General features: G+C 39.8%; 52 non-coding genes across 52 annotated transcripts; 26 read left to right on the forward strand and 26 right to left on the reverse strand.

Annotated features, from left to right (window-relative positions):
* Positions 1-547: 547 nt before the first annotated feature.
* Trnar-ccu lies at positions 548-620 on the reverse strand. The gene has a single exon. It is a non-coding gene; the product is annotated as a tRNA-Arg (tRNA).
* A 506-nt stretch (positions 621-1,126) lies between these two features.
* Positions 1,127-1,199, reverse strand: Trnak-uuu. The gene has a single exon. It is a non-coding gene; the product is annotated as a tRNA-Lys (tRNA).
* Positions 1,200-1,610: 411 nt separating this feature from the next.
* On the reverse strand, positions 1,611-1,692 carry Trnas-uga. The gene has a single exon. It is a non-coding gene; the product is annotated as a tRNA-Ser (tRNA).
* A 118-nt stretch (positions 1,693-1,810) lies between these two features.
* Trnar-ucu lies at positions 1,811-1,894 on the forward strand. The gene is given in 2 exon segments: positions 1,811-1,847; positions 1,859-1,894. It is a non-coding gene; the product is annotated as a tRNA-Arg (tRNA).
* Positions 1,895-2,309: 415 nt separating this feature from the next.
* On the forward strand, positions 2,310-2,391 carry Trnas-cga. Its single transcript has one exon. It is a non-coding gene; the product is annotated as a tRNA-Ser (tRNA).
* A 635-nt stretch (positions 2,392-3,026) lies between these two features.
* On the reverse strand, positions 3,027-3,099 carry Trnar-ccu. Its single transcript has one exon. It is a non-coding gene; the product is annotated as a tRNA-Arg (tRNA).
* Positions 3,100-3,605: 506 nt separating this feature from the next.
* Trnak-uuu lies at positions 3,606-3,678 on the reverse strand. The gene has a single exon. It is a non-coding gene; the product is annotated as a tRNA-Lys (tRNA).
* A 411-nt stretch (positions 3,679-4,089) lies between these two features.
* Trnas-uga lies at positions 4,090-4,171 on the reverse strand. Its single transcript has one exon. It is a non-coding gene; the product is annotated as a tRNA-Ser (tRNA).
* A 466-nt stretch (positions 4,172-4,637) lies between these two features.
* Positions 4,638-4,711, forward strand: Trnai-aau. Its single transcript has one exon. It is a non-coding gene; the product is annotated as a tRNA-Ile (tRNA).
* A 77-nt stretch (positions 4,712-4,788) lies between these two features.
* Trnas-cga lies at positions 4,789-4,870 on the forward strand. Its single transcript has one exon. It is a non-coding gene; the product is annotated as a tRNA-Ser (tRNA).
* Positions 4,871-5,505: 635 nt separating this feature from the next.
* Positions 5,506-5,578, reverse strand: Trnar-ccu. Its single transcript has one exon. It is a non-coding gene; the product is annotated as a tRNA-Arg (tRNA).
* A 990-nt stretch (positions 5,579-6,568) lies between these two features.
* On the reverse strand, positions 6,569-6,650 carry Trnas-uga. Its single transcript has one exon. It is a non-coding gene; the product is annotated as a tRNA-Ser (tRNA).
* A 118-nt stretch (positions 6,651-6,768) lies between these two features.
* On the forward strand, positions 6,769-6,852 carry Trnar-ucu. Its single transcript is given in 2 exon segments — positions 6,769-6,805; positions 6,817-6,852. It is a non-coding gene; the product is annotated as a tRNA-Arg (tRNA).
* A 264-nt stretch (positions 6,853-7,116) lies between these two features.
* Positions 7,117-7,190, forward strand: Trnai-aau. The gene has a single exon. It is a non-coding gene; the product is annotated as a tRNA-Ile (tRNA).
* Positions 7,191-7,267: 77 nt separating this feature from the next.
* Positions 7,268-7,349, forward strand: Trnas-cga. Its single transcript has one exon. It is a non-coding gene; the product is annotated as a tRNA-Ser (tRNA).
* Positions 7,350-7,984: 635 nt separating this feature from the next.
* On the reverse strand, positions 7,985-8,057 carry Trnar-ccu. The gene has a single exon. It is a non-coding gene; the product is annotated as a tRNA-Arg (tRNA).
* A 506-nt stretch (positions 8,058-8,563) lies between these two features.
* Trnak-uuu lies at positions 8,564-8,636 on the reverse strand. Its single transcript has one exon. It is a non-coding gene; the product is annotated as a tRNA-Lys (tRNA).
* A 411-nt stretch (positions 8,637-9,047) lies between these two features.
* Trnas-uga lies at positions 9,048-9,129 on the reverse strand. The gene has a single exon. It is a non-coding gene; the product is annotated as a tRNA-Ser (tRNA).
* Positions 9,130-9,247: 118 nt separating this feature from the next.
* On the forward strand, positions 9,248-9,331 carry Trnar-ucu. The gene is given in 2 exon segments: positions 9,248-9,284; positions 9,296-9,331. It is a non-coding gene; the product is annotated as a tRNA-Arg (tRNA).
* A 264-nt stretch (positions 9,332-9,595) lies between these two features.
* On the forward strand, positions 9,596-9,669 carry Trnai-aau. The gene has a single exon. It is a non-coding gene; the product is annotated as a tRNA-Ile (tRNA).
* A 77-nt stretch (positions 9,670-9,746) lies between these two features.
* Positions 9,747-9,828, forward strand: Trnas-cga. Its single transcript has one exon. It is a non-coding gene; the product is annotated as a tRNA-Ser (tRNA).
* A 635-nt stretch (positions 9,829-10,463) lies between these two features.
* Trnar-ccu lies at positions 10,464-10,536 on the reverse strand. The gene has a single exon. It is a non-coding gene; the product is annotated as a tRNA-Arg (tRNA).
* A 990-nt stretch (positions 10,537-11,526) lies between these two features.
* Positions 11,527-11,608, reverse strand: Trnas-uga. Its single transcript has one exon. It is a non-coding gene; the product is annotated as a tRNA-Ser (tRNA).
* Positions 11,609-11,726: 118 nt separating this feature from the next.
* On the forward strand, positions 11,727-11,810 carry Trnar-ucu. Its single transcript is given in 2 exon segments — positions 11,727-11,763; positions 11,775-11,810. It is a non-coding gene; the product is annotated as a tRNA-Arg (tRNA).
* A 264-nt stretch (positions 11,811-12,074) lies between these two features.
* Positions 12,075-12,148, forward strand: Trnai-aau. Its single transcript has one exon. It is a non-coding gene; the product is annotated as a tRNA-Ile (tRNA).
* A 77-nt stretch (positions 12,149-12,225) lies between these two features.
* Trnas-cga lies at positions 12,226-12,307 on the forward strand. The gene has a single exon. It is a non-coding gene; the product is annotated as a tRNA-Ser (tRNA).
* Positions 12,308-12,942: 635 nt separating this feature from the next.
* Positions 12,943-13,015, reverse strand: Trnar-ccu. The gene has a single exon. It is a non-coding gene; the product is annotated as a tRNA-Arg (tRNA).
* Positions 13,016-13,521: 506 nt separating this feature from the next.
* On the reverse strand, positions 13,522-13,594 carry Trnak-uuu. The gene has a single exon. It is a non-coding gene; the product is annotated as a tRNA-Lys (tRNA).
* A 411-nt stretch (positions 13,595-14,005) lies between these two features.
* On the reverse strand, positions 14,006-14,087 carry Trnas-uga. Its single transcript has one exon. It is a non-coding gene; the product is annotated as a tRNA-Ser (tRNA).
* Positions 14,088-14,205: 118 nt separating this feature from the next.
* Trnar-ucu lies at positions 14,206-14,289 on the forward strand. The gene is given in 2 exon segments: positions 14,206-14,242; positions 14,254-14,289. It is a non-coding gene; the product is annotated as a tRNA-Arg (tRNA).
* Positions 14,290-14,553: 264 nt separating this feature from the next.
* Positions 14,554-14,627, forward strand: Trnai-aau. The gene has a single exon. It is a non-coding gene; the product is annotated as a tRNA-Ile (tRNA).
* Positions 14,628-14,704: 77 nt separating this feature from the next.
* On the forward strand, positions 14,705-14,786 carry Trnas-cga. The gene has a single exon. It is a non-coding gene; the product is annotated as a tRNA-Ser (tRNA).
* A 635-nt stretch (positions 14,787-15,421) lies between these two features.
* On the reverse strand, positions 15,422-15,494 carry Trnar-ccu. Its single transcript has one exon. It is a non-coding gene; the product is annotated as a tRNA-Arg (tRNA).
* Positions 15,495-16,000: 506 nt separating this feature from the next.
* Positions 16,001-16,073, reverse strand: Trnak-uuu. The gene has a single exon. It is a non-coding gene; the product is annotated as a tRNA-Lys (tRNA).
* A 3,137-nt stretch (positions 16,074-19,210) lies between these two features.
* Trnas-uga lies at positions 19,211-19,292 on the reverse strand. Its single transcript has one exon. It is a non-coding gene; the product is annotated as a tRNA-Ser (tRNA).
* Positions 19,293-19,410: 118 nt separating this feature from the next.
* On the forward strand, positions 19,411-19,494 carry Trnar-ucu. Its single transcript is given in 2 exon segments — positions 19,411-19,447; positions 19,459-19,494. It is a non-coding gene; the product is annotated as a tRNA-Arg (tRNA).
* Positions 19,495-19,909: 415 nt separating this feature from the next.
* Trnas-cga lies at positions 19,910-19,991 on the forward strand. The gene has a single exon. It is a non-coding gene; the product is annotated as a tRNA-Ser (tRNA).
* A 312-nt stretch (positions 19,992-20,303) lies between these two features.
* On the forward strand, positions 20,304-20,377 carry Trnai-aau. The gene has a single exon. It is a non-coding gene; the product is annotated as a tRNA-Ile (tRNA).
* Positions 20,378-20,454: 77 nt separating this feature from the next.
* Trnas-cga lies at positions 20,455-20,536 on the forward strand. Its single transcript has one exon. It is a non-coding gene; the product is annotated as a tRNA-Ser (tRNA).
* A 639-nt stretch (positions 20,537-21,175) lies between these two features.
* Positions 21,176-21,248, reverse strand: Trnar-ccu. The gene has a single exon. It is a non-coding gene; the product is annotated as a tRNA-Arg (tRNA).
* A 990-nt stretch (positions 21,249-22,238) lies between these two features.
* On the reverse strand, positions 22,239-22,320 carry Trnas-uga. The gene has a single exon. It is a non-coding gene; the product is annotated as a tRNA-Ser (tRNA).
* Positions 22,321-22,438: 118 nt separating this feature from the next.
* Positions 22,439-22,522, forward strand: Trnar-ucu. Its single transcript is given in 2 exon segments — positions 22,439-22,475; positions 22,487-22,522. It is a non-coding gene; the product is annotated as a tRNA-Arg (tRNA).
* Positions 22,523-22,786: 264 nt separating this feature from the next.
* On the forward strand, positions 22,787-22,860 carry Trnai-aau. The gene has a single exon. It is a non-coding gene; the product is annotated as a tRNA-Ile (tRNA).
* A 77-nt stretch (positions 22,861-22,937) lies between these two features.
* Positions 22,938-23,019, forward strand: Trnas-cga. Its single transcript has one exon. It is a non-coding gene; the product is annotated as a tRNA-Ser (tRNA).
* A 639-nt stretch (positions 23,020-23,658) lies between these two features.
* On the reverse strand, positions 23,659-23,731 carry Trnar-ccu. Its single transcript has one exon. It is a non-coding gene; the product is annotated as a tRNA-Arg (tRNA).
* A 506-nt stretch (positions 23,732-24,237) lies between these two features.
* Positions 24,238-24,310, reverse strand: Trnak-uuu. The gene has a single exon. It is a non-coding gene; the product is annotated as a tRNA-Lys (tRNA).
* A 411-nt stretch (positions 24,311-24,721) lies between these two features.
* Positions 24,722-24,803, reverse strand: Trnas-uga. Its single transcript has one exon. It is a non-coding gene; the product is annotated as a tRNA-Ser (tRNA).
* Positions 24,804-24,921: 118 nt separating this feature from the next.
* On the forward strand, positions 24,922-25,005 carry Trnar-ucu. The gene is given in 2 exon segments: positions 24,922-24,958; positions 24,970-25,005. It is a non-coding gene; the product is annotated as a tRNA-Arg (tRNA).
* Positions 25,006-25,269: 264 nt separating this feature from the next.
* On the forward strand, positions 25,270-25,343 carry Trnai-aau. The gene has a single exon. It is a non-coding gene; the product is annotated as a tRNA-Ile (tRNA).
* Positions 25,344-25,420: 77 nt separating this feature from the next.
* On the forward strand, positions 25,421-25,502 carry Trnas-cga. Its single transcript has one exon. It is a non-coding gene; the product is annotated as a tRNA-Ser (tRNA).
* Positions 25,503-26,137: 635 nt separating this feature from the next.
* On the reverse strand, positions 26,138-26,210 carry Trnar-ccu. The gene has a single exon. It is a non-coding gene; the product is annotated as a tRNA-Arg (tRNA).
* A 506-nt stretch (positions 26,211-26,716) lies between these two features.
* Trnak-uuu lies at positions 26,717-26,789 on the reverse strand. The gene has a single exon. It is a non-coding gene; the product is annotated as a tRNA-Lys (tRNA).
* Positions 26,790-27,904: the final 1,115 nt, after the last annotated feature.

Raw genomic sequence — 27,904 nt, forward strand, 5'->3', positions numbered from 1 at the left:
TTCAAGTTTAAAATCAGTAGGGGAGTACACAGTGAGAGAAGAACGAAAGGTCTTTAGGTCTTTAGCATATGTGATGGCCCTGGACAAGACAAGACAAACTAAGCAACGGGGTGACCCTGGATAAGGCATGCTCTCAACAATGGTCCGTACGAGTGGTAAGAACAGTCAGGTCCATCGAAGTCGAGGTCTGTGATCGTAGGCCAGGTTTAGATAGTTTCTAAAAGTAGATGAGAGACAACAAGTACACGTTGCCGAGAATGCACCTTACCATCATGACCAGCGTCTTGAATTCAGCGCGTTGTTGCTCCAGGAACCAGTGAAGACGGCAGAGAAGGATGAGAGAGTCAGAGTTCACCTGTAAAACAGCAGAATAAGTTCCGCTGCCAAGTAATTGTCACTGGCAAAGGTTTCCAAGTTTAAGCATGCCATTTCAGCGATTTCCCAACACTTGGACCAATGAAAATTTTTGCTTGAAAACAGTAAAACAAAAGACAAGTAATTGCCAATTTAACGACGATTTTCGATAATTATAGTTTCGGTTGCTCGCTACCTCTGGCGAGACTCGAACTCGCAATCCCCGGCTTAGGAGGCCGGTGCCTTATCCATTAGGCCACAAAGGCTGAGTTATGTTGAATCTCCTATTCGAGGAATGACGTTATATTGCAAAGCTTTTTCCTAGAAGATAGCCAAACGTCCCATGTTATATAAACATACAGCGATTACCGTCTGTGGACATCGTCTCAATCTTGAAAACCATGTTTTTTGAATAATCTTAACTACAAACTCTATTTACAGCTTTCGAGTTCTATAACTGGACATACATTTACTATTGCAATTAGTTGTATCAAATATCAAGGCTTTCTACTCTCACAATGAGGGATACTCTTTCTCACTATCTCATTTCATTATTTGTGTATGTTCCACGACCTATATCCGAATGTACTTCCTTTTGGTTCGCACTTTCTCTACATCGTAGGAATTAACGTAAAGAAACACCATGAGAACTCGTGTTGTCGTCTATGAACATCTATGAATTCTGCCCATAATGGTGAATGATTTCAAACGATATTAACTTGATAATAAATGGTGGAAAACCAACAATACTAACTAAAATCAAAAGACTAGCCGCCCGATAAGGGACTTGAACCCTTGACCTCAGGATTAAAAGTCCCGCGCTCTACCGTCTGAGCTAACCGGGCTTAATAATTGGTATTGCAATAGTTTTCCGTTCGAGTTCATTTTTAAATTTTACGATTGCTTATAGATCTTTTACGGACGGAAGTACGGACGTTTTTCTATTCTTCGTAAACAAAATGGGTACACATTCTTTCATCCTATAATTTGTCTCTGACTACATTTTGTGTTTGTAAACTACACTCAAAGACCGCCATAATGCATTTCGGCACTGGTTCTGAAAAATAGACACGTTTCTGGAAACGCCAAGTAACAGGTCATGGCTCCACGGTTCCGAGATAGATCCCGGGACCTGGGATACCCATGACTGCACAGTTAATATTTGTAATCATGCGTAAATTTGAGATACTAGTAAACGATTGAAAATGAGTTGTTCCACTAGAAAATACTAGCATGTGAAACAAATGGCAATTCACCGCAGTTGGTAGGGTTCGAACCTACGCCCTCAGAGAGGAATAGATTTCAAGTCTATCGCCTTAACCACTCGGCCACAACTGCCCCGATTTTTCAGACAATCTAGTAATAATATTTATTGGTTCACCAATATTTCCGTTTGACCTTACTGAAGAGCAGGTTAAATGAGAGATGCAAAATCCAAGCACTTTCTTTAAGTGTAGGTCGTGTGGCCTAATGGATAAGGCGTCGGACTTCTATGAAAGTAGTTATCCGAAAATTGCGGGTTCGAGTCCCGCCACGATTAATAGCATATGACGAAACTATTAGTTCATGATGAGTAGTAGTTAACCACAAACCATGGGGAATCATGTCAGATCAATAAAACTACAAATATATCTCGAACACTCAATGAATATCACTGGCTTGCATTGCCTTCACAGTGACGATTGAAATTGGCTGCTGATATAGCCTTGCTTGGTAGATACCTTAAATCATTCTCTCTAAAGACACACAGAGTATACCTAACTGATGATGAATGAACCTTTTATTAATATATTAAGAATTTATTGGCCTGTTAGCTCAGTTGGTTAGAGCGCCGTGCTAATAACGCGGAGGTCATGAGTTCGATCCTCTTACGGTCCACTATAATTCTTTCATTAAATATTTTCCACTCTAAAAAGGTACTGATAGATTCGAAATATTTTGCTAAAATAGTGAATGCAGATATGGCCGAGTGGTTAAGGCGACTGACTCGAAATCAGTTTCCATCTTGGAGCGTAGGTTCGAATCCTACTATCTGCGTTTTGTGGCATTTTATTGGTAAATGTAACTACACAACATTTGATCAAGTGACGCCAGAAGTTATTTCTAGTCATTTTTTGGGAGAACATCCAAGTTTAAAATCAGTAGGGGAGTACACAGTGAGAGAAGAACGAAAGGTCTTTAGGTCTTTAGCATATGTGATGGCCCTGGACAAGACAAGACAAACTAAGCAACGGGGTGACCCTGGATAAGGCATGCTCTCAACAATGGTCCGTACGAGTGGTAAGAACAGTCAGGTCCATCGAAGTCGAGGTCTGTGATCGTAGGCCAGGTTTAGATAGTTTCTAAAAGTAGATGAGAGACAACAAGTACACGTTGCCGAGAATGCACCTTACCATCATGACCAGCGTCTTGAATTCAGCGCGTTGTTGCTCCAGGAACCAGTGAAGACGGCAGAGAAGGATGAGAGAGTCAGAGTTCACCTGTAAAACAGCAGAATAAGTTCCGCTGCCAAGTAATTGTCACTGGCAAAGGTTTCCAAGTTTAAGCATGCCATTTCAGCGATTTCTCAACACTTGGACCAATGAAAATTTTTGCTTGAAAACAGTAAAACAAAAGACAAGTAATTGCCAATTTAACGACGATTTTCGATAATTATAGTTTCGGTTGCTCGCTACCTCTGGCGAGACTCGAACTCGCAATCCCCGGCTTAGGAGGCCGGTGCCTTATCCATTAGGCCACAAAGGCTGAGTTATGTTGAATCTCCTATTCGAGGAATGACGTTATATTGCAAAGCTTTTTCCTAGAAGATAGCCAAACGTCCCATGTTGTATAAACATACAGCGATTACCGTCTGTGGACATCGTCTCAATCTTGAAAACCATGTTTTTTGAATAATCTTAACTACAAACTCTATTTACAGCTTTCGAGTTCTATAACTGGACATACATTTACTATTGCAATTAGTTGTATCAAATATCAAGGCTTTCTACTCTCACAATGAGGGATACTCTTTCTCACTATCTCATTTCATTATTTGTGTATGTTCCACGACCTATATCCGAATGTACTTCCTTTTGGTTCGCACTTTCTCTACATCGTAGGAATTAACGTAAAGAAACACCATGAGAACTCGTGTTGTCGTCTATGAACATCTATGAATTCTGCCCATAATGGTGAATGATTTCAAACGATATTAACTTGATAATAAATGGTGGAAAACCAACAATACTAACTAAAATCAAAAGATTAGCCGCCCGATAAGGGACTTGAACCCTTGACCTCAGGATTAAAAGTCCCGCGCTCTACCGTCTGAGCTAACCGGGCTTAATATTTTGTATTGCAATAGTTTTCCGTTCAAGTTCATTTTTAAATTTTACGATTGCTTATAGATCTTTTACGGACGGAAGTACGGACGTTTTTCTATTCTTCGTAAACAAAATGGGTACACATTCTTTCATCCTATAATTTGTCTCTGACTACATTTTGTGTTTGTAAACTACACTCAAAGACCGCCATAATGCATTTCGGCACTGGTTCTGAAAAATAGACACGTTTCTGGAAACACCAAGTAACAGGTCATGGCTCCACGGTTCCGAGATAGATCCCGGGACCTAGGATACCCATGACTGCACAGTTAATATTTGTAATCATGCGTAAATTTGAGATACTAGTAAACGATTGAAAATGAGTTGTTCCACTAGAAAATACTAGCATGTGAAACAAATGGCAATTCACCGCAGTTGGTAGGGTTCGAACCTACGCCCTCAGAGATGAACAGATTTCAAGTCTATCGCCTTAACCACTCGGCCACAACTGCCCCGATTTTTCAGACAATCTAGTAATAATATTTATTGGTTCACCAATATTTCCGTTTGACCTTACTGAAGAGCAGGTTAAATGAGAGATGCAAAATCCTAGCACTTTCTTTAGGTGTAGGTCGTGTGGCCTAATGGATAAGGCGTCGGACTTCTATGAAAGTAGTTATCCGAAAATTGCGGGTTCGAGTCCTGCCACGATTAATAGCATATGACGAAACTATTAGTTCATGATGAGTAGTAGTTAACCACAAACCATGGGGAATCATGTCAGATCAATAAAACTACAAATATATCTCGAACACTCAATGAATATCACTGGCTTGCATTGCCTTCACAGTGACGATTGAAATTGGCTGCTGATATAGCCTTGCTTGGTAGATACCTTAAATCATTCTCTCTAAAGACACACAGAGTATACCTAACTGATGATGAATGAACCTTTTATTAATATATTAAGAATTTATTGGCCTGTTAGCTCAGTTGGTTAGAGCGCCGTGCTAATAACGCGGAGGTCATGAGTTCGATCCTCTTATGGGCCACTATAATTCTTTCATTAAATATTTTCCACTCTAAAAAGGTACTGATAGATCCGAAATATATTGCTTAAATAGTGAATGCAGATATGGCCGAGTGGTTAAGGCGACTGACTCGAAATCAGTTTTCATCTTGGAGCGTAGGTTCGAATCCTACTATCTGCGTTTTGTGGCATTTTATTGGTAAATGTAACTACACAACATTTGATCAAGTGACGCCAGAAGTTATTTCTAGTCATTTTTTGGGAGAACATTCAAGTTTAAAATCAGTAGGGGAGTACACAGTGAGAGAAGAACGAAAGGTCTTTAGGTCTTTAGCATATGTGATGGCCCTGGACAAGACAAGACAAACTAAGCAACGGGGTGACCCTGGATAAGGCATGCTCTCAACAATGGTCCGTACGAGTGGTAAGAACAGTCAGGTCCATCGAAGTCGAGGTCTGTGATCGTAGGCCAGGTTTAGATAGTTTCTAAAAGTAGATGAGAGACAACAAGTACACGTTGCCGAGAATGCACCTTACCATCATGACCAGCGTCTTGAATTCAGCGCGTTGTTGCTCCAGGAACCAGTGAAGACGGCAGAGAAGGATGAGAGAGTCAGAGTTCACCTGTAAAACAGCAGAATAAGTTCCGCTGCCAAGTAATTGTCACTGGCAAAGGTTTCCAAGTTTAAGCATGCCATTTCAGCGATTTCCCAACACTTGGACCAATGAAAATTTTTGCTTGAAAACAGTAAAACAAAAGACAAGTAATTGCCAATTTAACGACGATTTTCGATAATTATAGTTTCGGTTGCTCGCTACCTCTGGCGAGACTCGAACTCGCAATCCCCGGCTTAGGAGGCCGGTGCCTTATCCATTAGGCCACAAAGGCTGAGTTATGTTGAATCTCCTATTCGAGGAATGACGTTATATTGCAAAGCTTTTTCCTAGAAGATAGCCAAACGTCCCATGTTATATAAACATACAGCGATTACCGTCTGTGGACATCGTCTCAATCTTGAAAACCATGTTTTTTGAATAATCTTAACTACAAACTCTATTTACAGCTTTCGAGTTCTATAACTGGACATACATTTACTATTGCAATTAGTTGTATCAAATATCAAGGCTTTCTACTCTCACAATGAGGGATACTCTTTCTCACTATCTCATTTCATTATTTGTGTATGTTCCACGACCTATATCCGAATGTACTTCCTTTTGGTTCGCACTTTCTCTACATCGTAGGAATTAACGTAAAGAAACACCATGAGAACTCGTGTTGTCGTCTATGAACATCTATGAATTCTGCCCATAATGGTGAATGATTTCAAACGATATTAACTTGATAATAAATGGTGGAAAACCAACAATACTAACTAAAATCAAAAGACTAGCCGCCCGATAAGGGACTTGAACCCTTGACCTCAGGATTAAAAGTCCCACGCTCTACCGTCTGAGCTAACCGGGCTTAATAATTGGTATTGCAATAGTTTTCCGTTCGAGTTCATTTTTAAATTTTACGATTGCTTATAGATCTTTTACGGACGGAAGTACGGACGTTTTTCTATTCTTCGTAAACAAAATGGGTACACATTCTTTCATCCTATAATTTGTCTCTGACTACATTTTGTGTTTGTAAACTACACTCAAAGACCGCCATAATGCATTTCGGCACTGGTTCTGAAAAATAGACACGTTTCTGGAAACGCCAAGTAACAGGTCATGGCTCCACGGTTCCGAGATAGATCCCGGGACCTGGGATACCCATGACTGCACAGTTAATATTTGTAATCATGCGTAAATTTGAGATACTAGTAAACGATTGAAAATGAGTTGTTCCACTAGAAAATACTAGCATGTGAAACAAATGGCAATTCACCGCAGTTGGTAGGGTTCGAACCTACGCCCTCAGAGATGAATAGATTTCAAGTCTATCGCCTTAACCACTCGGCCACAACTGCCCCGATTTTTCAGACAATCTAGTAATAATATTTATTGGTTCACCAATATTTCCGTTTGACCTTACTGAAGAGCAGGTTAAATGAGAGATGCAAAATCCAAGCACTTTCTTTAGGTGTAGGTCGTGTGGCCTAATGGATAAGGCGTCGGACTTCTATGAAAGTAGTTATCCGAAAATTGCGGGTTCGAGTCCCGCCACGATTAATAGCATATGACGAAACTATTAGTTCATGATGAGTAGTAGTTAACCACAAACCATGGGGAATCATGTCAGATCAATAAAACTACAAATATATCTCGAACACTCAATGAATATCACTGGCTTGCATTGCCTTCACAGTGACGATTGAAATTGGCTGCTGATATAGCCTTGCTTGGTAGATACCTTAAATCATTCTCTCTAAAGACACACAGAGTATACCTAACTGATGATGAATGAACCTTTTATTAATATATTAAGAATTTATTGGCCTGTTAGCTCAGTTGGTTAGAGCGCCGTGCTAATAACGCGGAGGTCATGAGTTCGATCCTCTTACGGGCCACTATAATTCTTTCATTAAATATTTTCCACTCTAAAAAGGTACTGATAGATTCGAAATATTTTGCTAAAATAGTGAATGCAGATATGGCCGAGTGGTTAAGGCGACTGACTCGAAATCAGTTTCCATCTTGGAGCGTAGGTTCGAATCCTACTATCTGCGTTTTGTGGCATTTTATTGGTAAATGTAACTACACAACATTTGATCAAGTGACGCCAGAAGTTATTTCTAGTCATTTTTTGGGAGAACATCCAAGTTTAAAATCAGTAGGGGAGTACACAGTGAGAGAAGAACGAAAGGTCTTTAGGTCTTTAGCATATGTGATGGCCCTGGACAAGACAAGACAAACTAAGCAACGGGGTGACCCTGGATAAGGCATGCTCTCAACAATGGTCCGTACGAGTGGTAAGAACAGTCAGGTCCATCGAAGTCGAGGTCTGTGATCGTAGGCCAGGTTTAGATAGTTTCTAAAAGTAGATGAGAGACAACAAGTACACGTTGCCGAGAATGCACCTTACCATCATGACCAGCGTCTTGAATTCAGCGCGTTGTTGCTCCAGGAACCAGTGAAGACGGCAGAGAAGGATGAGAGAGTCAGAGTTCACCTGTAAAACAGCAGAATAAGTTCCGCTGCCAAGTAATTGTCACTGGCAAAGGTTTCCAAGTTTAAGCATGCCATTTCATCGATTTCTCAACACTTGGACCAATGAAAATTTTTGCTTGAAAACAGTAAAACAAAAGACAAGTAATTGCCAATTTAACGACGATTTTCGATAATTATAGTTTCGGTTGCTCGCTACCTCTGGCGAGACTCGAACTCGCAATCCCCGGCTTAGGAGGCCGGTGCCTTATCCATTAGGCCACAAAGGCTGAGTTATGTTGAATCTCCTATTCGAGGAATGACGTTATATTGCAAAGCTTTTTCCTAGAAGATAGCCAAACGTCCCATGTTATATAAACATACAGCGATTACCGTCTGTGGACATCGTCTCAATCTTGAAAACCATGTTTTTTGAATAATCTTAACTACAAACTCTATTTACAGCTTTCGAGTTCTATAACTGGACATACATTTACTATTGCAATTAGTTGTATCAAATATCAAGGCTTTCTACTCTCACAATGAGGGATACTCTTTCTCACTATCTCATTTCATTATTTGTGTATGTTCCACGACCTATATCCGAATGTACTTCCTTTTGGTTCGCACTTTCTCTACATCGTAGGAATTAACGTAAAGAAACACCATGAGAACTCGTGTTGTCGTCTATGAACATCTATGAATTCTGCCCATAATGGTGAATGATTTCAAACGATATTAACTTGATAATAAATGGTGGAAAACCAACAATACTAACTAAAATCAAAAGACTAGCCGCCCGATAAGGGACTTGAACCCTTGACCTCAGGATTAAAAGTCCCGCGCTCTACCGTCTGAGCTAACCGGGCTTAATAATTGGTATGGCAATAGTTTTCCGTTCGAGTTCATTTTTAAATTTTACGATTGCTTATAGATCTTTTACGGACGGAAGTACGGACGTTTTTCTATTCTTCGTAAACAAAATGGGTACACATTCTTTCATCCTATAATTTGTCTCTGACTACATTTTGTGTTTGTAAACTACACTCAAAGACCGCCATAATGCATTTCGGCACTGGTTCTGAAAAATAGACACGTTTCTGGAAACGCCAAGTAACAGGTCATGGCTCCACGGTTCCGAGATAGATCCCGGGACCTGGGATACCCATGACTGCACAGTTAATATTTGTAATCATGCGTAAATTTGAGATACTAGTAAACGATTGAAAATGAGTTGTTCCACTAGAAAATACTAGCATGTGAAACAAATGGCAATTCACCGCAGTTGGTAGGGTTCGAACCTACGCCCTCAGAGATGAATAGATTTCAAGTCTATCGCCTTAACCACTCGGCCACAACTGCCCCGATTTTTCAGACAATCTAGTAATAATATTTATTGGTTCACCAATATTTCCGTTTGACCTTACTGAAGAGCAGGTTAAATGAGAGATGCAAAATCCAAGCACTTTCTTTAGGTGTAGGTCGTGTGGCCTAATGGATAAGGCGTCGGACTTCTATGAAAGTAGTTATCCGAAAATTGCGGGTTCGAGTCCCGCCACGATTAATAGCATATGACGAAACTATTAGTTCATGATGAGTAGTAGTTAACCACAAACCATGGGGAATCATGTCAGATCAATAAAACTACAAATATATCTCGAACACTCAATGAATATCACTGGCTTGCATTGCCTTCACAGTGACGATTGAAATTGGCTGCTGATATAGCCTTGCTTGGTAGATACCTTAAATCATTCTCTCTAAAGACACACAGAGTATACCTAACTGATGATGAATGAACCTTTTATTAATATATTAAGAATTTATTGGCCTGTTAGCTCAGTTGGTTAGAGCGCCGTGCTAATAACGCGGAGGTCATGAGTTCGATCCTCTTACGGGCCACTATAATTCTTTCATTAAATATTTTCCACTCTAAAAAGGTACTGATAGATTCGAAATATTTTGCTAAAATAGTGAATGCAGATATGGCCAAGTGGTTAAGGCGACTGACTCGAAATCAGTTTCCATCTTGGAGCGTAGGTTCGAATCCTACTATCTGCGTTTTGTGGCATTTTATTGGTAAATGTAACTACACAACATTTGATCAAGTGACGCCAGAAGTTATTTCTAGTCATTTTTTGGGAGAACATCCAAGTTTAAAATCAGTAGGGGAGTACACAGTGAGAGAAGAACGAAAGGTCTTTAGGTCTTTAGCATATGTGATGGCCCTGGACAAGACAAGACAAACTAAGCAACGGGGTGACCCTGGATAAGGCATGCTCTCAACAATGGTCCGTACGAGTGGTAAGAACAGTCAGGTCCATCGAAGTCGAGGTCTGTGATCGTAGGCCAGGTTTAGATAGTTTCTAAAAGTAGATGAGAGACAACAAGTACACGTTGCCGAGAATGCACCTTACCATCATGACCAGCGTCTTGAATTCAGCGCGTTGTTGCTCCAGGAACCAGTGAAGACGGCAGAGAAGGATGAGAGAGTCAGAGTTCACCTGTAAAACAGCAGAATAAGTTCCGCTGCCAAGTAATTGTCACTGGCAAAGGTTTCCAAGTTTAAGCATGCCATTTCATCGATTTCTCAACACTTGGACCAATGAAAATTTTTGCTTGAAAACAGTAAAACAAAAGACAAGTAATTGCCAATTTAACGACGATTTTCGATAATTATAGTTTCGGTTGCTCGCTACCTCTGGCGAGACTCGAACTCGCAATCCCCGGCTTAGGAGGCCGGTGCCTTATCCATTAGGCCACAAAGGCTGAGTTATGTTGAATCTCCTATTCGAGGAATGACGTTATATTGCAAAGCTTTTTCCTAGAAGATAGCCAAACGTCCCATGTTATATAAACATACAGCGATTACCGTCTGTGGACATCGTCTCAATCTTGAAAACCATGTTTTTTGAATAATCTTAACTACAAACTCTATTTACAGCTTTCGAGTTCTATAACTGGACATACATTTACTATTGCAATTAGTTGTATCAAATATCAAGGCTTTCTACTCTCACAATGAGGGATACTCTTTCTCACTATCTCATTTCATTATTTGTGTATGTTCCACGACCTATATCCGAATGTACTTCCTTTTGGTTCGCACTTTCTCTACATCGTAGGAATTAACGTAAAGAAACACCATGAGAACTCGTGTTGTCGTCTATGAACATCTATGAATTCTGCCCATAATGGTGAATGATTTCAAACGATATTAACTTGATAATAAATGGTGGAAAACCAACAATACTAACTAAAATCAAAAGATTAGCCGCCCGATAAGGGACTTGAACCCTTGACCTCAGGATTAAAAGTCCCACGCTCTACCGTCTGAGCTAACCGGGCTTGATATTTTGTATTGCAATAGTTTTCCGTTCAAGTTCATTTTTAAATTTTACGATTGCTTATAGATCTTTTACGGACGGAAATACGGACGTTTTTCTATTCTTCGTAAACAAAATGGGTACACATTCTTTCATCCTATAATTTGTCTCTGACTACATTTTGTGTTTGTAAACTACACTCAAAGACCGCCATAATGCATTTCGGCACTGGTTCTGAAAAATAGACACGTTTCTGGAAACGCCAAGTAACAGGTCATGGCTCCACGGTTCCGAGATAGATCCCGGGACCTAGGATACCCATGACTGCACAGTTAATATTTGTAATCATGCGTAAATTTGAGATACTAGTAAACGATTGAAAATGAGTTGTTCCACTAGAAAATACTAGCATGTGAAACAAATGGCAATTCACCGCAGTTGGTAGGGTTCGAACCTACGCCCTCAGAGATGAACAGATTTCAAGTCTATCGCCTTAACCACTCGGCCACAACTGCCCCGATTTTTCAGACAATCTAGTAATAATATTTATTGGTTCACCAATATTTCCGTTTGACCTTACTGAAGAGCAGGTTAAATGAGAGATGCAAAATCCTAGCACTTTCTTTAAGTGTAGGTCGTGTGGCCTAATGGATAAGGCGTCGGACTTCTATGAAAGTAGTTATCCGAAAATTGCGGGTTCGAGTCCCGCCACGATTAATAGCATATGACGAAACTATTAGTTCATGATGAGTAGTAGTTAACCACAAACCATGGGGAATCATGTCAGATCAATAAAACTACAAATATATCTCGAACACTCAATGAATATCACTGGCTTGCATTGCCTTCACAGTGACGATTGAAATTGGCTGCTGATATAGCCTTGCTTGGTAGATACCTTAAATCATTCTCTCTAAAGACACACAGAGTATACCTAACTGATGATGAATGAACCTTTTATTAATATATTAAGAATTTATTGGCCTGTTAGCTCAGTTGGTTAGAGCGCCGTGCTAATAACGCGGAGGTCATGAGTTCGATCCTCTTACGGGCCACTATAATTCTTTCATTAAATATTTTCCACTCTAAAAAGGTACTGATAGATTCGAAATATTTTGCTAAAATAGTGAATGCAGATATGGCCGAGTGGTTAAGGCGACTGACTCGAAATCAGTTTCCATCTTGGAGCGTAGGTTCGAATCCTACTATCTGCGTTTTGTGGCATTTTATTGGTAAATGTAACTACACAACATTTGATCAAGTGACGCCAGAAGTTATTTCCAGTCATTTTTTGGGAGAACATTCAAGTTTAAAATCAGTAGGGGAGTACACAGTGAGAGAAGAACGAAAGGTCTTTAGGTCTTTAGCATATGTGATGGCCCTGGACAAGACAAGACAAACTAAGCAACGGGGTGACCCTGGATAAGGCATGCTCTCAACAATGGTCCGTACGAGTGGTAAGAACAGTCAGGTCCATCGAAGTCGAGGTCTGTGATCGTAGGCCAGGTTTAGATAGTTTCTAAAAGTAGATGAGAGACAACAAGTACACGTTGCCGAGAATGCACCTTACCATCATGACCAGCGTCTTGAATTCAGCGCGTTGTTGCTCCAGGAACCAGTGAAGACGGCAGAGAAGGATGAGAGAGTCAGAGTTCACCTGTAAAACAGCAGAATAAGTTCCGCTGCCAAGTAATTGTCACTGGCAAAGGTTTCCAAGTTTAAGCATGCCATTTCAGCGATTTCCCAACACTTGGACCAATGAAAATTTTTGCTTGAAAACAGTAAAACAAAAGACAAGTAATTGCCAATTTAACGACGATTTTCGATAATTATAGTTTCGGTTGCTCGCTACCTCTGGCGAGACTCGAACTCGCAATCCCCGGCTTAGGAGGCCGGTGCCTTATCCATTAGGCCACAAAGGCTGAGTTATGGTGAATCTCCTATTCGAGGAATGACGTTATATTGCAAAGCTTTTTCCTAGAAGATAGCCAAACGTCCCATGTTATATAAACATACAGCGATTACCGTCTGTGGACATCGTCTCAATCTTGAAAACCATGTTTTTTGAATAATCTTAACTACAAACTCTATTTACAGCTTTCGAGTTCTATAACTGGACATACATTTACTATTGCAATTAGTTGTATCAAATATCAAGGCTTTCTACTCTCACAATGAGGGATACTCTTTCTCACTATCTCATTTCATTATTTGTGTATGTTCCACGACCTATATCCGAATGTACTTCCTTTTGGTTCGCACTTTCTCTACATCGTAGGAATTAACGTAAAGAAACACCATGAGAACTCGTGTTGTCGTCTATGAACATCTATGAATTCTGCCCATAATGGTGAATGATTTCAAACGATATTAACTTGATAATAAATGGTGGAAAACCAACAATACTAACTAAAATCAAAAGACTAGCCGCCCGATAAGGGACTTGAACCCTTGACCTCAGGATTAAAAGTCCCGCGCTCTACCGTCTGAGCTAACCGGGCTTAAAAATTGGTATTGCAATAGTTTTCCGTTCGAGTTCATTTTTAAATTTTACGATTGCTTATAGATCTTTTACGGACGGAAGTACGGACGTTTTTCTATTCTTCGTAAACAAAATGGGTACACATTCTTTCATCCTATAATTTGTCTCTGACTACATTTTGTGTTTGTAAACTACACTCAAAGACCGCCATAATGCATTTCGGCACTGGTTCTGAAAAATAGACACGTTTCTGGAAACGCCAAGTAACAGGTCATGGCTCCACGGTTCCGAGATAGATCCCGGGACCTGGGATACCCATGACTGCACAGTTAATATTTGTAATCATGCGTAAATTTGAGATACTAGTAAACGATTGAAAATGAGTTGTTCCACTAGAAAATACTAGCATGTGAAACAAATGGCAATTCACCGCAGTTGGTAGGGTTCGAACCTACGCCCTCAGAGAGGAATAGATTTCAAGTCTATCGCCTTAACCACTCGGCCACAACTGCCCCGATTTTTCAGACAATCTAGTAATAATATTTATTGGTTCACCAATATTTCCGTTTGACCTTACTGAAGAGCAGGTTAAATGAGAGATGCAAAATCCAAGCACTTTCTTTAAGTGTAGGTCGTGTGGCCTAATGGATAAGGCGTCGGACTTCTATGAAAGTAGTTATCCGAAAATTGCGGGTTCGAGTCCCGCCACGATTAATAGCATATGACGAAACTATTAGTTCATGATGAGTAGTAGTTAACCACAAACCATGGGGAATCATGTCAGATCAATAAAACTACAAATATATCTCGAACACTCAATGAATATCACTGGCTTGCATTGCCTTCACAGTGACGATTGAAATTGGCTGCTGATATAGCCTTGCTTGGTAGATACCTTAAATCATTCTCTCTAAAGACACACAGAGTATACCTAACTGATGATGAATGAACATTTTATTAATATATTAAGAATTTATTGGCCTGTTAGCTCAGTTGGTTAGAGCGCCGTGCTAATAACGCGGAGGTCATGAGTTCGATCCTCTTACGGGCCACTATAATTCTTTCATTAAATATTTTCCACTCTAAAAAGGTACTGATAGATTCGAAATATTTTGCTAAAATAGTGAATGCAGATATGGCCGAGTGGTTAAGGCGACTGACTCGAAATCAGTTTCCATCTTGGAGCGTAGGTTCGAATCCTACTATCTGCGTTTTGTGGCATTTTATTGGTAAATGTAACTACACAACATTTGATCAAGTGACGCCAGAAGTTATTTCTAGTCATTTTTTGGGAGAACATCCAAGTTTAAAATCAGTAGGGGAGTACACAGTGAGAGAAGAACGAAAGGTCTTTAGGTCTTTAGCATATGTGATGGCCCTGGACAAGACAAGACAAACTAAGCAACGGGGTGACCCTGGATAAGGCATGCTCTCAACAATGGTCCGTACGAGTGGTAAGAACAGTCAGGTCCATCGAAGTCGAGGTCTGTGATCGTAGGCCAGGTTTAGATAGTTTCTAAAAGTAGATGAGAGACAACAAGTACACGTTGCCGAGAATGCACCTTACCATCATGACCAGCGTCTTGAATTCAGCGCGTTGTTGCTCCAGGAACCAGTGAAGACGGCAGAGAAGGATGAGAGAGTCAGAGTTCACCTGTAAAACAGCAGAATAAGTTCCGCTGCCAAGTAATTGTCACTGGCAAAGGTTTCCAAGTTTAAGCATGCCATTTCAGCGATTTCCCAACACTTGGACCAATGAAAATTTTTGCTTGAAAACAGTAAAACAAAAGACAAGTAATTGCCAATTTAACGACGATTTTCGATAATTATAGTTTCGGTTGCTCGCTACCTCTGGCGAGACTCGAACTCGCAATCCCCGGCTTAGGAGGCCGGTGCCTTATCCATTAGGCCACAAAGGCTGAGTTATGTTGAATCTCCTATTCGAGGAATGACGTTATATTGCAAAGCTTTTTCCTAGAAGATAGCCAAACGTCCCATGTTATATAAACATACAGCGATTACCGTCTGTGGACATCGTCTCAATCTTGAAAACCATGTTTTTTGAATAATCTTAACTACAAACTCTATTTACAGCTTTCGAGTTCTATAACTGGACATACATTTACTATTGCAATTAGTTGTATCAAATATCAAGGCTTTCTACTCTCACAATGAGGGATACTCTTTCTCACTATCTCATTTCATTATTTGTGTATGTTCCACGACCTATATCCGAATGTACTTCCTTTTGGTTCGCACTTTCTCTACATCGTAGGAATTAACGTAAAGAAACACCATGAGAACTCGTGTTGTCGTCTATGAACATCTATGAATTCTGCCCATAATGGTGAATGATTTCAAACGATATTAACTTGATAATAAATGGTGGAAAACCAACAATACTAACTAAAATCAGAAGACTAGCCGCCCGATAAGGGACTTGAACCCTTGACCTCAGGATTAAAAGTCCCGCGCTCTACCGTCTGAGCTAACCGGGCTTAATAATTTGTATTGCAATAGTTTTCCGTTCGAGTTCATTTTTGAATTTTACGATTGCTTATAGATCTTTTACGGACGGAAGTACGGACGTTTTTCTATTCTTCGTAAACAAAATGGGTACACATTCTTTCATCCTATAATTTGTCTCTGACTACATTTTGTGTTTGTAAACTACACTCAAAGACCGCCATAATGCATTTCGGCACTGGTTCTGAAAAATAGACACGTTTCTGGAAACGCCAAGTAACAGGTCATGGCTCCACGGTTCCGAGATAGATCCCGGGACCTAGGATACCCATGACTGCACAGTTAATATTTGTAATCATGCGTAAATTTGAGATACTAGTAAACGATTGAAAATGAGTTGTTCCACTAGAAAATACTAGCATGTGAAACAAACAGTGAGTCGTATCGCTTAGTTTTCACCGTACTTTTTTTAAATCATTTTCTGAAAACAACAACAATAAGAATGGGGGGCAACAGCCGCTTGAAAAAAAAATCTGGATTTTTCATAGTTTTTGACCTTGTTGGTTTTTTAATTGGGGGCGTTAAATATTAGCCGCAGGTGATTGATTGTTTTTTTATTTTAGTACTGTTTAGATTTTTAAACACAGCAACAAACAAAAAACAAGTAGACTTTAAATATATTAGGCCGTGAATAATGCATTTGCTCTTACGACTAAAATATCTTCAAGGATCGATTCAGTTAAGTTCGAGCGGTAAACCGACAAAATGAATTTCAGACCGGAAAACAGCCGTTCAACACTCACTTGTGTGCAAGGCACTGCAAGGGCAACCTAAACTTATTTACGCGTTAGTTTTGGATGAAAATAGAAACAAATATCTTATTATTTAAAAATTTAACCTTAGCCAACACATAAAGCTGATGTTTCAACAAGCGATTGTCCTCCCAGTATTTTAGAACATCAGTTGAGCGGTCAACAAGTTTGTCTTTCACGAAATCGTGAATCATTTTTTCAATAACGGATTCATTTTCATTAGCAGTGCTTCTCTCACGTCGTTCTGCTTCTTTCTCCAAAAGCATCTCTTGAAGCTCGTCATTCTCTAAAGCTGCCCCGGTTTCAATCGGCTGAAGGTTCGGTTGAGGTAACCTGGCGGACGTATTAGTTGAAGGTTCGCTTCGGTTAGATTCAATTAAACGCCACAGCTTTAGTAAATGTTCCCGGGCTGCTTTTAACTGATCAGCTTCGAGCATGACATTATATCTAAACAAAATATGGTGGCTGATGAGCGATAAAAAAAATTAAAAAAAATTGTTTACCTCGGATCAAGATAAAGAGCTGCCAACACAACTTCGCTGGTTAAAAGGACTGCCAACCTCTTTTTCATGTGCTTTAGTAAATTTTTAGCAAAACTCGAGTTGAATTTAGAAATTTCTAGTTGACACTTGAGCCACGAACCATAAAAATCCCCGATTGTGAGTTGCTCTGATTGCAAAACGGTAGTCAAGATACGAGCCGGTTTTAATATTTTTATAATATCTTCAATTCTTGACCAATCCTGTTCTGTGAGTTTAAGGTTTTGGTTTTTACCCTCATTTGTCAGTTCAGCAATAAATTCCTTCAACTCAATAAGCCTTTCTAACATCAAACATGTTGAACACCAACGAGTGAGGCAGTCGATTATTGGCTTCTTTTGACCTGCCAGCCTTATTGCTGCCATAAACGTTTGACTCCTTAAGGTCTTGCAAACAGCTCTTGCCTTGGCAATAACTGCTATACCAGGCTCAGCCAATGCGTCAAGAATAGCGAGCTGAAGAGTGTGGGCAGCACAGCGCACACCTTGCAACATATTTTGCAATTCCGCACTCTCCTCTCCTCCTTCATCGCTCACATTTTGTCCCTCTTCCATTCGACGAATTAATTCTTCTTCAAGCAAGCGGTCATTATAATCACTGTCTTCTTCTTCGTCACTCTCTGCTGAATCAGTTTGAGCCAAAATACGACTGGCTTTTAACATATTGGCACCGTTATCGGTTGTTAGACTATACACTTGCCACAACTTTATCCCAAAAACACCGAAAACGTCCAGCAAATTTTGTTTAAAGTTTACAGCAGTGTGACTTTGTTTCATCTCTATGATTGCTAGAGTGTAGAGCTGAATTTTTCCTTTCTTGTTAAACTGGAGATTTATGCCTAAAAGAGCTCGGTCCAAGCGAGTCGCACAATCCATTTTAACAGAAACAAATCGATTTTTCACATCCTTTTTAATCTTGTCGCGTATTTCCTTAGCTTTTCCTTCCACCTTGTCGCGAATATTTTCTGCGCTAATAGTAAAAGTTCCCCCAAAACCCTTAAGGATAGGATCTAGAATTTTTCGAAAGCCCGAATCACTAAGCGCTTTAAAGGGTCTCCCATTAACAGTTACCATCTCTACACACGCGTCTACAACTTGCCTTTCAGTAATTTCTATTGACAACCGACGCTTCTTCGTAGGAGGCTGCAATGACGAGTTAGACGAACCATTGGCTTCAAGACTATTGCTGGCAGATGCTAGCGAATTGTTGAAAGTGACATCACGATTCTCTTCAGAACTCTCGGAATCAGCTTTGGTATTACTTAAGTGTTCTATTAATTGAAACTGCTCTCTGTGTTTTGCCTTCAAATGAGCTCGTAAATTTCCGGCATGATAAGAAGTACGCCCGGGCTTTTTACAACCAGGAACTAAACACACAATATCCTTTTCTGCACGTTTTTCAAAAAACTTAAACACGGGATTTTCTTTAGGAGATGACATTACAAGACTCAAACGTTTTTACTAACTTCTCTTAACCGCAAGAATACAGAGAATGTGAACTGAAAACACAGAGCTAACAGAATGTCTAACCTATTTTAAAAGCCAGAGCGTAGCAGAAATTTAGTGGGTGGTTTTCGGGACAATGAACAATACAGCAAACAACTCGCTGTTTTATTTTACCGATGGTCAAAGCTTTTCGTGGGGCGTGGTTTTTTTTTATTTTTATTTTTCAAAAGAAGGAACTATTGTTCAACCATTGAATTTTTAAAACGAAGTCTGGCAACAAAATTGATTCAATTTTAGAAAAAAACCAAAAAAAAACAAAGTTTTGGTTTTTTTTCTAAGCGATACGACTCACTGGAAACAAATGGCAATTCACCGCAGTTGGTAGGGTTCGAACCTACGCCCTCAGAGAGGAATAGATTTCAAGTCTATCGCCTTAACCACTCGGCCACAACTGCCCCGATTTTTCAGACAATCTAGTAATAATATTTATTGGTTCACCAATATTTCCGTTTGACCTTACTGAAGAGCAGGTTAAATGAGAGATGCAAAATCCAAGCACTTTCTTTAAGTGTAGGTCGTGTGGCCTAATGGATAAGGCGTCGGACTTCTATGAAAGTAGTTATCCGAAAATTGCGGGTTCGAGTCCCGCCACGATTAATAGCATATGACGAAACTATTAGTTCATGATGAGTAGTAGTTAACCACAAACCATGGGGAATCATGTCAGATCAATAAAACTACAAATATATCTCGAACACTCAATGAATATCACTGGCTTGCATTGCCTTCACAGTGACGATTGAAATTGGCTGCTGCTATAGCCTTGCTTGGTAGATACCTTAAATCATTCTCTCTAAAGACACACAGAGTATACCTAACTGATGATGAATGAACCTTTTATTAATATATTAAGAATTTATTGGCCTGTTAGCTCAGTTGGTTAGATCGCCGTGCTAATAACGCGGAGGTCATGAGTTCGATCCTCTTACGGGCCACTATAATTCTTTCATTAAATATTTTCCACTCTAAAAAGGTACTGATAGATTTGAAATATTTTGCTAAAATAGTGAATGCAGATATGGCCGAGTGGTTAAGGCGACTGACTCGAAATCAGTTTCCATCTTGGAGCGTAGGTTCGAATCCTACTATCTGCGTTTTGTGGCATTTGCGGCAAATTGCGGGTTCGAGTCCCGCCACGATTAATAGCATATGACGAAACAATTAGTTCATGATGAGTAGTAGTTAACCACAAACCATGGGGAATCATGTCAGATCAATAAAACTACAAATATATCTCGAACACTCAATGAATATCACTGGCTTGCATTGCCTTCACAGTGACGATTGAAATTGGCTGCTGATATAGCCTTGCTTGGTAGATACCTTAAATCATTCTCTCTAAAGACACACAGAGTATACCTAACTGATGATGAATGAACCTTTTATTAATATATTAAGAATTTATTGGCCTGTTAGCTCAGTTGGTTAGAGCGCCGTGCTAATAACGCGGAGGTCATGAGTTCGATCCTCTTACGGGCCACTATAATTCTTTCATTAAATATTTTCCACTCTAAAAAGGTACTGATAGATTCGAAATATTTTGCTAAAATAGTGAATGCAGATATGGCCGAGTGGTTAAGGCGACTGACTCGAAATCAGTTTCCATCTTGGAGCGTAGGTTCGAATCCTACTATCTGCGTTTTGTGGCATTTTATTGGTAAATGTAACTACACAACATTTGATCAAGTGACGCCAGAAGTTATTTCTAGTCATTTTTTGGGAGAACATCCAAGTTTAAAATCAGTAGGGGAGTACACAGTGAGAGAAGAACGAAAGGTCTTTAGGTCTTTAGCATATGTGATGGCCCTGGACAAGACAAGACAAACTAAGCAACGGGGTGACCCTGGATAAGGCATGCTCTCAACAATGGTCCGTACGAGTGGTAAGAACAGTCAGGTCCATCGAAGTCGAGGTCTGTGATCGTAGGCCAGGTTTAGATAGTTTCTAAAAGTAGATGAGAGACAACAAGTACACGTTGCCGAGAATGCACCTTACCATCATGACCAGCGTCTTGAATTCAGCGCGTTGTTGCTCCAGGAACCAGTGAAGACGGCAGAGAAGGATGAGAGAGTCAGAGTTCACCTGTAAAACAGCAGAATAAGTTCCGCTGCCAAGTAATTGTCACTGCCTGGCAAAGGTTTCCAAGTTTAAGCATGCCATTTCAGCGATTTCCCAACACTTGGACCAATGAAAATTTTTGCTTGAAAACAGTAAAACAAAAGACAAGTAATTGCCAATTTAACGACGATTTTTGATAATTATAGTTTCGGTTGCTCGCTACCTCTGGCGAGACTCGAACTCGCAATCCCCGGCTTAGGAGGCCGGTGCCTTATCCATTAGGCCACAAAGGCTGAGTTATGTTGAATCTCCTATTCGAGGAATGACGTTATATTGCAAAGCTTCTTCCTAGAAGATAGCCAAACGTCCCATGTTATATAAACATACAGCGATTACCGTCTGTGGACATCGTCTCAATCTTGAAAACCATGTTTTTTGAATAATCTTAACTACAAACTCTATTTACAGCTTTCGAGTTCTATAACTGGACATACATTTACTATTGCAATTAGTTGTATCAAATATCAAGGCTTTCTACTCTCACAATGAGGGATACTCTTTCTCACTATCTCATTTCATTATTTGTGTATGTTCCACGACCTATATCCGAATGTACTTCCTTTTGGTTCGCACTTTCTCTACATCGTAGGAATTAACGTAAAGAAACACCATGAGAACTCGTGTTGTCGTCTATGAACATCTATGAATTCTGCCCATAATGGTGAATGATTTCAAACGATATTAACTTGATAATAAATGGTGGAAAACCAACAATACTAACTAAAATCAGAAGACTAGCCGCCCGATAAGAGACTTGAACCCTTGACCTCAGGATTAAAAGTCCCGCGCTCTACCGTCTGAGCTAACCGGGCTTAATAATTGGTATTGCAATAGTTTTCCGTTCGAGTTCATTTTTGAATTTTACGATTGCTTATAGATCTTTTACGGACGGAAGTACGGACGTTTTTCTATTCTTCGTAAACAAAATGGGTACACATTCTTTCATCCTATAATTTGTCTCTGACTACATTTTGTGTTTGTAAACTACACTCAAAGACCGCCATAATGCATTTCGGCACTGGTTCTGAAAAATAGACACGTTTCTGGAAACGCCAAGTAACAGGTCATGGCTCCACGGTTCCGAGATAGATCCCGGGACCTAGGATACCCATGACTGCACAGTTAATATTTGTAATCATGCGTAAATTTGAGATACTAGTAAACGATTGAAAATGAGTTGTTCCACTAGAAAATACTAGCATGTGAAACAAATGGCAATTCACCGCAGATGGTAGGGTTCGAACCTACGCCCTCAGAGAGGAATAGATTTCAAGTCTATCGCCTTAACCACTCGGCCACAACTGCCCCGATTTTTCAGACAATCTAGTAATAATATTTATTGGTTCACCAATATTTCCGTTTGACCTTACTGAAGAGCAGGTTAAATGAGAGATGCAAAATCCAAGCACTTTCTTTAAGTGTAGGTCGTGTGGCCTAATGGATAAGGCGTCGGACTTCTATGAAAGTAGTTATCCGAAAATTGCGGGTTCGAGTCCCGCCACGATTAATAGCATATGACGAAACTATTAGTTCATGATGAGTAGTAGTTAACCACAAACCATGGGGAATCATGTCAGATCAATAAAACTACAAATATATCTCGAACACTCAATGAATATCACTGGCTTGCATTGCCTTCACAGTGACGATTGAAATTGGCTGCTGATATAGCCTTGCTTGGTAGATACCTTAAATCATTCTCTCTAAAGACACACAGAGTATACCTAACTGATGATGAATGAACCTTTTATTAATATATTAAGAATTTATTGGCCTGTTAGCTCAGTTGGTTAGAGCGCCGTGCTAATAACGCGGAGGTCATGAGTTCGATCCTCTTACGGGCCACTATAATTCTTTCATTAAATATTTTCCACTCTAAAAAGGTACTGATAGATTTGAAATATTTTGCTAAAATAGTGAATGCAGATATGGCCGAGTGGTTAAGGCGACTGACTCGAAATCAATTTCCATCTTGGAGCGTAGGTTCGAATCCTACTATCTGCGTTTTGTGGCATTTTATTGGTAAATGTAACTACACAACATTTGATCAAGTGACGCCAGAAGTTATTTCTAGTCATTTTTTGGGAGAACATCCAAGTTTAAAATAGGAAGGGGAGTACACAGTGAGAGAAGAACGAAAGGTCTTTAGGTCTTTAGCATATGTGATGGCCCTGGACAAGACAAGACAAACTAAGCAACGGGGTGACCCTGGATAAGGCATGCTCTCAACAATGGTCCGTACGAGTGGTAAGAACAGTCAGGTCCATCGAAGTCGAGGTCTGTGATCGTAGGCCAGGTTTAGATAGTTTCTAAAAGTAGATGAGAGACAACAAGTACACGTTGCCGAGAATGCACCTTACCATCATGACCAGCGTCTTGAATTCAGCGCGTTGTTGCTCCAGGAACCAGTGAAGACGGCAGAGAAGGATGAGAGAGTCAGAGTTCACCTGTAAAACAGCAGAATAAGTTCCGCTGCCAAGTAATTGTCACTGCCTGGCAAAGGTTTCCAAGTTTAAGCATGCCATTTCAGCGATTTCCCAACACTTGGACCAATGAAAATTTTTGCTTGAAAACAGTAAAACAAAAGACAAGTAATTGCCAATTTAACGACGATTTTCGATAATTATAGTTTCGGTTGCTCGCTACCTCTGGCGAGACTCGAACTCGCAATCCCCGGCTTAGGAGGCCGGTGCCTTATCCATTAGGCCACAAAGGCTGAGTTATGTTGAATCTCCTATTCGAGGAATGACGTTATATTGCAAAGCTTTTTCCTAGAAGATAGCCAAACGTCCCATGTTATATAAACATACAGCGATTACCGTCTGTGGACATCGTCTCAATCTTGAAAACCATGTTTTTTGAATAATCTTAACTACAAACTCTATTTACAGCTTTCGAGTTCTATAACTGGACATACATTTACTATTGCAATTAGTTGTATCAAATATCAAGGCTTTCTACTCTCACAATGAGGGATACTCTTTCTCACTATCTCATTTCATTATTTGTGTATGTTCCACGACCTATATCCGAATGTACTTCCTTTTGGTTCGCACTTTCTCTACATCGTAGGAATTAACGTAAAGAAACACCATGAGAACTCGTGTTGTCGTCTATGAACATCTATGAATTCTGCCCATAATGGTGAATGATTTCAAACGATATTAACTTGATAATAAATGGTGGAAAACCAACAATACTAACTAAAATCAAAAGACTAGCCGCCCGATAAGGGACTTGAACCCTTGACCTCAGGATTAAAAGTCCCGCGCTCTACCGTCTGAGCTAACCGGGCTTAATAATTGGTATTGCAATAGTTTTCCGTTCGAGTTCATTTTTAAATTTTACGATTGCTTATAGATCTTTTACGGACGGAAGTACGGACGTTTTTCTATTCTTCGTAAACAAAATGGGTACACATTCTTTCATCCTATAATTTGTCTCTGACTACATTTTGTGTTTGTAAACTACACTCAAAGACCGCCATAATGCATTTCGGCACTGGTTCTGAAAAATAGACACGTTTCTGGAAACGCCAAGTAACAGGTCATGGCTCCACGGTTCCGAGATAGATCCCGGGACCTGGGATACCCATGACTGCACAGTTAATATTTGTAATCATGCGTAAATTTGAGATACTAGTAAACGATTGAAAATGAGTTGTTCCACTAGAAAATACTAGCATGTGAAACAAATGGCAATTCACCGCAGTTGGTAGGGTTCGAACCTACGCCCTCAGAGAGGAATAGATTTCAAGTCTATCGCCTTAACCACTCGGCCACAACTGCCCCGATTTTTCAGACAATCTAGTAATAATATTTATTGGTTCACCAATATTTCCGTTTGACCTTACTGAAGAGCAGGTTAAATGAGAGATGCAAAATCCAAGCACTTTCTTTAAGTGTAGGTCGTGTGGCCTAATGGATAAGGCGTCGGACTTCTATGAAAGTAGTTATCCGAAAATTGCGGGTTCGAGTCCCGCCACGATTAATAGCATATGACGAAACTATTAGTTCATGATGAGTAGTAGTTAACCACAAACCATGGGGAATCATGTCAGATCAATAAAACTACAAATATATCTCGAACACTCAATGAATATCACTGGCTTGCATTGCCTTCACAGTGACGATTGAAATTGGCTGCTGATATAGCCTTGCTTGGTAGATACCTTAAATCATTCTCTCTAAAGACACACAGAGTATACCTAACTGATGATGAATGAACCTTTTATTAATATATTAAGAATTTATTGGCCTGTTAGCTCAGTTGGTTAGAGCGCCGTGCTAATAACGCGGAGGTCATGAGTTCGATCCTCTTACGGGCCACTATAATTCTTTCATTAAATATTTTCCACTCTAAAAAGGTACTGATAGATTCGAAATATTTTGCTAAAATAGTGAATGCAGATATGGCCGAGTGGTTAAGGCGACTGACTCGAAATCAGTTTCCATCTTGGAGCGTAGGTTCGAATCCTACTATCTGCGTTTTGTGGCATTTTATTGGTAAATGTAACTACACAACATTTGATCAAGTGACGCCAGAAGTTATTTCTAGTCATTTTTTGGGAGAACATCCAAGTTTAAAATCAGTAGGGGAGTACACAGTGAGAGAAGAACGAAAGGTCTTTAGGTCTTTAGCATATGTGATGGCCCTGGACAAGACAAGACAAACTAAGCAACGGGGTGACCCTGGATAAGGCATGCTCTCAACAATGGTCCGTACGAGTGGTAAGAACAGTCAGGTCCATCGAAGTCGAGGTCTGTGATCGTAGGCCAGGTTTAGATAGTTTCTAAAAGTAGATGAGAGACAACAAGTACACGTTGCCGAGAATGCACCTTACCATCATGACCAGCGTCTTGAATTCAGCGCGTTGTTGCTCCAGGAACCAGTGAAGACGGCAGAGAAGGATGAGAGAGTCAGAGTTCACCTGTAAAACAGCAGAATAAGTTCCGCTGCCAAGTAATTGTCACTGGCAAAGGTTTCCAAGTTTAAGCATGCCATTTCAGCGATTTCCCAACACTTGGACCAATGAAAATTTTTGCTTGAAAACAGTAAAACAAAAGACAAGTAATTGCCAATTTAACGACGATTTTCGATAATTATAGTTTCGGTTGCTCGCTACCTCTGGCGAGACTCGAACTCGCAATCCCCGGCTTAGGAGGCCGGTGCCTTATCCATTAGGCCACAAAGGCTGAGTTATGGTGAATCTCCTATTCGAGGAATGACGTTATATTGCAAAGCTTTTTCCTAGAAGATAGCCAAACGTCCCATGTTATATAAACATACAGCGATTACCGTCTGTGGACATCGTCTCAATCTTGAAAACCATGTTTTTTGAATAATCTTAACTACAAACTCTATTTACAGCTTTCGAGTTCTATAACTGGACATACATTTACTATTGCAATTAGTTGTATCAAATATCAAGGCTTTCTACTCTCACAATGAGGGATACTCTTTCTCACTATCTCATTTCATTATTTGTGTATGTTCCACGACCTATATCCGAATGTACTTCCTTTTGGTTCGCACTTTCTCTACATCGTAGGAATTAACGTAAAGAAACACCATGAGAACTCGTGTTGTCGTCTATGAACATCTATGAATTCTGCCCATAATGGTGAATGATTTCAAACGATATTAACTTGATAATAAATGGTGGAAAACCAACAATACTAACTAAAATCAGAAGACTAGCCGCCCGATAAGGGACTTGAACCCTTGACCTCAGGATTAAAAGTCCCGCGCTCTACCGTCTGAGCTAACCGGGCTTAATAATTTGTATTGCAATAGTTTTCCGTTCGAGTTCATTTTTAAATTTTACGATTGCTTATAGATCTTTTACGGACGGAAGTACGGACGTTTTTCTATTCTTCGTAAACAAAATGGGTACACATTCTTTCATCCTATAATTTGTCTCTGACTACATTTTGTGTTTGTAAACTACACTCAAAGACCGCCATAATGCATTTCGGCACTGGTTCTGAAAAATAGACACGTTTCTGGAAACGCCAAGTAACAGGTCATGGCTCCACGGTTCCGAGATAGATCCCGGGACCTAGGATACCCATGACTGCACAGTTAATATTTGTAATCATGCGTAAATTTGAGATACTAGTAAACGATTGAAAATGAGTTGTTCCACTAGAAAATACTAGCATGTGAAACAAACAGTGAGTCGTATCGCTTAGTTTTCACCGTACTTTTTTTAAATCATTTTCTGAAAACAACAACAATAAGAATGGGGGGCAACAGCCGCTTGAAAAAAAAAATCTGGATTTTTCATAGTTTTTGACCTTGTTGGTTTTTTAATTGGGGGCGTTAAATATTAGCCGCAGGTGATTGATTGTTTTTTTATTTTAGTACTGTTTAGATTTTTAAACACAGCAACAAACAAAAAACAAGTAGACTTTAAATATATTAGGCCGTGAATAATGCATTTGCTCTTACGACTAAAATATCTTCAAGGATCGATTCAGTTAAGTTCGAGCGGTAAACCGACAAAATGAATTTCAGACCGGAAAACAGCCGTTCAACACTCACTTGTGTGCAAGGCACTGCAAGGGCAACCTAAACTTATTTACGCGTTAGTTTTGGATGAAAATAGAAACAAATATCTTATTATTTAAAAATTTAACCTTAGCCAACACATAAAGCTGATGTTTCAACAAGCGATTGTCCTCCCAGTATTTTAGAACATCAGTTGAGCGGTCAACAAGTTTGTCTTTCACGAAATCGTGAATCATTTTTTCAATAACGGATTCATTTTCATTAGCAGTGCTTCTCTCACGTCGTTCTGCTTCTTTCTCCAAAAGCATCTCTTGAAGCTCGTCATTCTCTAAAGCTGCCCCGGTTTCAATCGGCTGAAGGTTCGGTTGAGGTAACC

This window comes from Daphnia pulex, chromosome 2, assembly GCF_021134715.1.
Source record: "Daphnia pulex isolate KAP4 chromosome 2, ASM2113471v1".
Classification (NCBI taxonomy): Eukaryota; Metazoa; Arthropoda; class Branchiopoda; order Diplostraca; family Daphniidae; genus Daphnia; species Daphnia pulex.